Genomic DNA, 8,004 nt, shown 5'->3' with positions numbered 1-8,004 from the left:
CACGACGGAGTCCAGGCCCAGCTGCCCAGCCATGGAGGGACGATGTGCGAGCCCAGCTGCAGAGGGGATGCTGCGCCTGCACCATCGCCAGCCACGAGGCTCCCAGACTGTCTGCTTGATTATACCTGTGTTTCCCCAGAGCATGGCCACTGCGGTTCCCATGGATGTGCCCCAGGAGCAGCTAGTCCTGGAGTCATGCGTGTGTCAAGTGCCTGTGAACTTTGAGGACATGGCAGTGTACTTCTCCAGGGAAAAGTGGGAGTGTCTTGGCCCTGGGCAGAGGGCCCTGTGTCGGGATGTGATGCTGGACAACTTCAGAAGCTTGGTTGCTTTGGGATTTTGTGGCCCCAGACCAGATATTGTCTCTCACCGGGAACAGTGGGATGAGCCATGGGTTGACGACTGGAAGAGATCTGAGTTTCAGGAAGCATGGTGATGTTCCCACCCAGGGTCAAGGAAGCCTGTTGACCACAAGAGAGTCTGTGATCAGCCAGCCTGGGCTCACGAGAAAACCCACCTGTGGGGAAGACTCCAGAAAGGGCTGGCTTGGGGAAGAGCTTCCTCCCAGGGGTGGGTAACGTGCAGCTTCCCAGGACTTCTCCAGGGAGGAAACCCGACAATCCTGTGACTCTCCACGGCCCCACCTGTGGGAAGGGCTGCAGGCAGTGGCCAGGCCTTGGGGAGCCACACAGGAGTCTCATGGAGGAATCTGCATTCATCTGTGGTACATGCAGGAAGGTGCTGAGCTGCCACAGTTGGCTGGCCACTCACAAGACAACACACACACGAACCAGGTCTTTGAGTGCTTCCAGTGTGGTCAGACCTTCCGGTGGTGCTCCAACCTCCTGCGCCACCAGAGGAACCACACAAGTGAGAAGTCGTTCAGCTGCGAGCTGTGTGGACAGACCTTTAGCTTGAAGGACCATCTGGTGCAGCATCACAAAGTACATGCAGAGCACCGGTCCTACGTGTGTGGTAACTGCGGGAAGGCCTCCAAGCAGAAGTCCAACCTCCTCCAGCACCAGCTGGTGCACATTGAGGAGAGGCCTTTCTTCTGCACCGACTGTGGAAAGGCCTTCCAGACTAAGGAGAACCTTAGCCACCACCAGTGCATTCACAGTGGGGAGAAGCCCCATGCCTGTGCTAAGTATGGGAAGTCCTTCCGGTGGCCCAAGGTCTTCAGCATCCTCCAGAAGCAGCACCTGACCAAGAGGTCCTATGGTGTGAGTGCTGTGGGAAGGGCTTCTGCCACCTGGACTTCTTCACGTGGCATCCGAGGACTCACAGGCAGGCCAGGTTTAGAGGCCCTGGCCTGGATGCTTCACCTTTGCTGGGAAAGACCTGTACTCTCTTTCAGTCACTCTTGAGCCTGGAAGGAAGCCTTCTTGGTTCTCCAAACAAGTGTTTGGAGCTCCACAGAGCCCCCAAGAAGTACCACCAGGAAATGCCATCAGAAGAAGGGGCTCCAGAGTACACCACGGAGCACCCCCATATCCAGACCCTGGAGAGGCACCCATGGCTGTCTCAGCCCAGGAATTTGACTCCTGCCCCCAGTGTCACTCATGTGCACTTTAACCATTTGTCTTGGCTCTTTCTTTCCCTTACTGTTTGTTCAACTGTCTTTCTTCCATCTCTGCAAGATAGTTTTACAATTTGTAGAGAAGTGAAGCATTTTTTGCGACCTCACCAAGTGAGAACTTAGAATTGAGCAACTTTGTGGCATTGGGAGCCAGTTAAAAGGCCAGACCTGTATTCAAAGTAGGGTGTGGTTGGCAGAGCGCATATGGGGCTGCCTGCCCAGTGGCAGCACAGGACTGGTGGGCCATCCTGAATCTGGCAGAGTCACATCCTCAACTCTTCCCCCTTTGTGGCTTCTTGACTTGCACATTGGGGTTTGGGCAGAATAGCACTGTCTTACTTTTATTTATTTGAGTTCATAGGATGTGCCCAGGAAGTACATTTCCCAGCATCATGTGGGGGCCTCTGCCCTGAGCATGTGAAGGAGAACTGGACATATCTCCCCAGCCCTGCATCCACATGTTGGGACCACAAGTCACAGAGATGCTGCCAACCTGGACTGTGCTGCTCAGTTCTGGCCCTTGGCTTTCGGGCTCCTTAATGACCTCACTGCACTGCCCTGCATCATGGGCTTTGGGTGTTGGCAGCTTTGTGCAGGTGCCTGGTGCTGGGTGGTGCCCAGAACCTGGCTGTATTGGGGTTTCCTGTCTGGTGGGCAACGGGAGCTCCCTCTGCCCAGACCCTCTCCATTTGCCAGTGACTTGGGGCTGGTCATGCCCCTGGAGCTGGCAAGTGTGGCTGCTCTAAGAGCAGCAGGTGGTGGCCATGTTTGCTGCAGGCCATCTTCTCGGTCAGTCCTCAGCTTGGGGTGCCTCTGCTTACCCAGGCAGAAACAGTCTTGGCAGCTCCCTATTGCCAGGGTTGACTGGGGACCAAACACTTGTCCCTGCTGTATCTCAGGTTATCCTAATGTCTGATGAGGGGTTTTGCTTTTTAAGATTCTAGTTAACAACCAGATGCAGTAGTGCACACCTATAACCCCAGCAACTCAGGAGGATCACAAGTTCAGGGCCAGACTCAGTAACTTGGTGAGACCCTGTCTGAAAAAATGAAAAGGTTGGGGGTGCACCTTAATGGTGGAGCTCTTGTGCCCAATCCATGTTACCCCAAAATAATTCCCAGGTAACAGTTGCATCTGGACTTGGAAATGAGGTCACAGGAAGCAGGGTGAAGAGGACAAGCACAGCTTGCCCTCAGTGACCTCACTTCTGTCCAATAGATCCCACCCCTGGTGGTTGTGCCACCCCCTGATAAGCACCTCCAGATGGGGCCACGCCTTCCATGTGGGGCTCTCGGGGGATGTTTAAGATCCAAGCCATGCATATCACATAGCTTTTGCTGCTGAGGGGAGAAGAGACTCTACCAGGGAGAAAGAAACTCTGGAAACTCGTCAGGAAGCTCTTGCAACTGTTTGGGAGGAGAAAGGAAGTGACTCTATCCACAGTGTTAAGGGGAATTGCAAGCAGAGGCAAGGGTAATCTCAGGGCAGGAAAGGCACTGTGAGAGGTCAAGGTGTCCATGTTCCTGCAGTGATGCCAGTCACCTGCAAGGCCCTGTTGAGGCAGATACAGCCAAAATGATAGTGTCCACAGTATTGTCAAAACAATTTTTATAGAAGGAAATCATTCCTGCCTCCTAAAGCCACCGCAGAACACCTTGCGCAATTCTGCGACCTTACCTTCTTCTGAACTTCTCAGTAGCCCTCAGAATGTCCCCAAGGGGATCTCGCCAGGAAGGGTGCTGCCTGCCAGCTCTACAGCCACCTGTGGGCCAAGCTAACCCTCCCTGCTTGCTCCCCCTCCTCTCTGACCTGCCTGTGTCTTATACATCACCTGCCCATGCCCTCCAGAATGGACATGCAGCTGTCCATCCATTTTGCAGACAAGGGTTTGAGAGGTGAAGTGGCCCTTCACGTGGCCACACTGGGGACCTGAGGGAAAATGCCACTCCCTCAGTTGGCATCCTGGTCAAGCAGATGCCAGCCCTGCTGGATGATCTCTGTGGCCTCTGTCCCCCTGACCTAACTTCACACCTCTATTTGCTCCTGTCACCGATGACATCTGTCTGTCTTTCCAGCAAACCCATTCCATGGGGTCGGGGTCTTCCTGGTTCATCTTGATCCTCCCAGAGCATGAGGAAGGATGCTCCTATTAGGGGCACTTCCATGCTTAAACGCTTCCCTTCTGTTCACTCTGACCGTGGGTGACTGCAGTCACCTAAAGTGCATAGTCATATACTCTCAGTCACTGTTCAATGCCCAAGGGAATGGTTTAAGGTTCTCCACTGGAGTGAATATTTTTATGCAGGCAGTAATTTCTTTTAAGACCTTCATAGTGTCCCTACAACCTCCACCATGCCCTCTCTCCTCCCAATAGCATGCTGCAGGAAGCAAAGCCACTTTCTAATGAGGGGAGCAGAGAGCTTCAGGCAGAGGCAGAGGAGCCGGGCTGTGCTGGCCCCAGGCCTGAGGGCAGGATCTGCTTTCTCACTGTGTTTATTTTGCTAAAATCTCTTCTTAGTAATAATGAGGGCCACAGTTTTTGCTTAAGCCCCCAGCCCCAGCCTCTTCTAGAAATCGACACAGATGGTCTCCTTTAATGCCCTCAGCAATGCTCAGAGGCTTGGAGCCCATTTTACAGGTGCATAAACCGAAGTACCAGGAAGGAAGGGGTGGGAGGTTGTGCCCAAGGTCACGCTGCAAGAAAGGAGAAAGGTGGGTTAGAAACCTGGAATATTCAACTGCGCCAGGTGGCACTCATCTGCAATTCCAGGGACTTGGGAGGCTGAGGCAGGAGGATTACAAGTTCAATCCCTGATACAAAAGAAAAACAAACAAACAAAACACCAACCCTGGAAAGTCCAGCTTCTATCCATAATGCCAAAGTACCTTCCACCCAGCATTCAGGGAAATGATTGCAAAGACCAAACCTAATAATGCCACTTATTAGCTCCAGATCCTCCTGTGGCTCCCCATTGCCCATGGACCATAGACCAAATCCTTCCCCCACTTGTGGTTCCAAGTCCTGCTGATGTCTCCGTCCTCCTTTGGCCCCCTGGTACTCCTGGCTCTTGACCTGCCAGCTTCTGATCTCCTCTGTATTCTAAGTACCCTCCCTAGCCTCAGGGCCTCTGCCTGAGCTGTTTCCTCTGCCTGGAACATTCTTAGCTAAGTACCTCCCATCCACCCCAGGTAGCTTAATTCTCTGGCTGACTCCTCGAGGAAGCTCGCCATTCCTGGTCAAACCCCATCACTGCCCCTTGGCTGTGTGCATTAGCTACTTTTCTAATCTAATATTGGTTTCTGTGATTTTTTTTATTTTACTCTTATCTGTCTTCCCCACTGAACTGGTTCCAGGAGGGCAAGGGCCCATGACTATCTTCTTATCTGCTACTTGGCCTGTTCCAGAATCATCAGCATTCCCAAATTATTTGTTAAGTAACTGAACAAAGAAGCAAATGAATGAATGAATGAGTGAATTAATGAAAGAATGGACACAGAGGGGAAGGAGCAAGTTGTCCTCCTTGGCAGACCTGTGGGGCCAGGGCTACAATAAGCAAGTTGGACACACATTAGGAACAAAATTCAAAGAACTCCAAAACCTCAGGATCTGAGTCAAATATTTTAATGCAAAATTTTTAAAAAATTGAACTTTCTGCAAATAAAAATCCATGGTGAGCAAAGTGTAAAAAATTCAACCAAATGTCATGGAGAACCTGAAGCAAAAGGAAAAAATCAGTAATAATAATGCTGTCATGGACTGGGGCTGGGGCTCAGCGGTAGAGCACTTGCCTGGCATGTGTGAGGCCCTGGGTTCGAGTCTCAGCACCACATATAAATAAAATAAAAAAAATAAAGGTATTGTGTCCATCCAAAACTAAGAAAAAAAATTTTTTTAAATAATGCTGTTTTTAAAACTTTCTGGTAATGTGTTCATCGGAGATTTATTTGCACTAAACTTCATTGAAACAATAACTCATTAAAGTGTGATTTATCTTGACCACAGTGGCTTTTTTTGTTTTTTTTTTTTTTTGGTGTCCCATAAATTTTGTGCCAAACACTTACCTCCCTGTGGTCCTGGCTGATTTCAGTTTTTGGTTTGTTTGTTTGGTTTTCCATCATTTAGCTCTGTAACCCCAAGCAAATCAGGAGATCACTCTGGTCCTCTTGTGAGTAAAGCTGCATTGATCAGCCATCAGCAGAGGCGGTTGGTGGCCACAGAGGACCACACCAAATGCCACAGGCCTTTGAGCTTGCATTGATCTCTGCCTGGACATGCCAACATCTCACAAGCAGCAGCTGCCCTGTGAGTAGTGCCCTTTCCAGTCCATGGATGGGAAGACAGAGTTGAGGTATATCCACTGTGTCGCTTAGGGTGGTAGATTCTGTAAGGTGTGGGTCTGGATCTGGGATGCTGGGTCCTTCTAGGACCTCCTGAGTCCAAACCCCTCAGCCAGCAGAGGCAGAGCCTGGGAGAGAGCAGGAAAGACAGCAGATGCCAAACAAGGAGCAGATGTGGGTCTGGGATCCTGGCCTCCAGGTCCCAGCTGAGGCAATTTTCTTGGCGCCATATGCATCTGCAGCTGACTGAGACTTTTTTATTTTTATTTTATTATTATTATTTTTTTTGGTACCAGGGATGGAACTCAGGGGCACCCAGCCATGGAGCCACCTCCCCAGCCCTATTTTGTATTTTATTTAGAGACAGAGTCTCACTGAGTTGCTTAGCACCTTGCTTTGGCTGAGACTGGTTTTGAGCACAAGGTCCTCCTGCCTCAGGCTCCTGAGCTGCTGGGATGACAGGCGTGGCCACCAGGCTGGCTAGCTACCTTTCTACAAACATTTACATATGCACATCTGCATTTGCATATGTGAATACTCATGTGTTTCCTCTTTGGTAGGTAAGTTCAGTAAAGAAGTGACAGATCATGATGTGAAGTACTTTTGAAACTGTCCAAACCTGGACCTAGGTAGCCAGCAAGTGTTTACACTCATGTCCAGAGTGAAAAGCAACCTGGATTGACCTCCCCCACCCTTCCCTTTGCTTTCCTTAAATTCTCTCATTGTCAGCTCTGTTCCTTACAAAGAGTCATGGATCCTAGCACTACGTAACTTTCCCTGACCTAATCCTTAGAGAAATCAAGCTTTCTGGTTGACAGAAGATCACTGCTCTTTAATTATCATAGGAAAAAAAATTACATTTTGGAAAGAAATCTCTGTAAAACGCACTCTGTTATGTGATCATTTGGACAGGAGTCCTTGAACTAAATCTCATATCTATCACCAGGAGCATCTCTCGTTTTCCAAAAGGAGATGAAGGCTTTTGCAGGATGCACAGGGTTGGGGGGGGTGTCCTCCCCTTGGCAAAATGGGCCTGGACCGTGGGAGTTTTACATGAAGAGCCTTCATCCACAATCCTGTCTCTTCCTCCTCCATCCGCTGCACGGTGATCTGTGTTTATTAAAGTGGCGGCCCCTTCCCCTCTTCATTCACTGAAGACCAAAATGTCAACTGGATCCCTCAGAAGTGCTGTGTGGGATCTCAGAGCAGCAGGCCTGGTGAGAGCCAGGACAGGGGCGTTGGCAAGGGTAAAGGATTTGGAAACCTGAGATTCTTCCTCTGATTGGTTGCTGCATGAGCCCCAGTCCACTCAATGACAGCAGTCCTAGGAGGCAGGAGGAAGGCTTCACTCATTCATTGCAGGTCTGAAGACCCAGCTTCCTTCCAGATGTCACTCTGAGCACAGGGATGGAGAGGCCAGAGCTGTTTGCATATGGCACCTGAGGTTCCTGACAGGCAGGCAGGGATGGCAGAAGTGCTCTTGAGCAAAACAGGGTCTCTGCCCTTGAGCTCTTGATCTATGTGGGGACATCAGGCATTTTCCCCACAAGGAGAGATATCACATGGACAGAAACACACACACATACACACCCCCACACACCCCCACACACGTGTGTGCATGCGTGTATTTGCAACAGCTCTTCCCCACCTCACCCTGCCTGTGCGTTCCTCGGTGACCAAGAGTTTGAGGCCTTTGGTGACTTGTTGCAGGACCTCCCTCTCCATCACCTGTATTTTGCAGCCAGGGGTCAGGAAAGGCGACAGAATCCTGGAATCCATCCCCTGCACCCCAGTGTCTCAGTTTGATTGCCATCTTGAGAAAAGCATTCCCTTCTGTGGCCTTTGGTCCTCCAACTTGAAAATGATGACATCAGATCAGGCCTCACTTTCCATTTACAGATGAGAAAACTGAGGCTCCAGGAGGTGATGCTGCTGATGAGGGTCAGAGCTCAGCCCCAGCAACCTGCCCTGATCCCCTGCTCTGGGTATGTGTGCTCTGGCTCAAGCTCTGCCTTCCCATCCATTCATGCCCCACTCTGGGCCTCCCTTTGTTAGCGCTGCCTCTGTGCCACCACACTCGAGGAAAG

The 8,004-nt window shown here is 50.7% G+C and overlaps 1 pseudogene; it reads left to right on the top strand.

Annotated features, from left to right (window-relative positions):
- Positions 1 to 217: 217 nt before the first annotated feature.
- LOC124975562 (zinc finger protein 707-like) lies at positions 218 to 3,512 on the top strand (annotated as a pseudogene).
- Positions 3,513 to 8,004: the final 4,492 nt, after the last annotated feature.

This window comes from Sciurus carolinensis, unplaced genomic scaffold, assembly GCF_902686445.1.
Source record: "Sciurus carolinensis unplaced genomic scaffold, mSciCar1.2, whole genome shotgun sequence".
In the NCBI taxonomy this organism is placed as follows: domain Eukaryota; kingdom Metazoa; phylum Chordata; class Mammalia; order Rodentia; family Sciuridae; genus Sciurus; species Sciurus carolinensis.
Note: the sequence above shows the minus strand (reverse complement) of the source record. Positions and strands in the feature narration are given on the sequence as shown.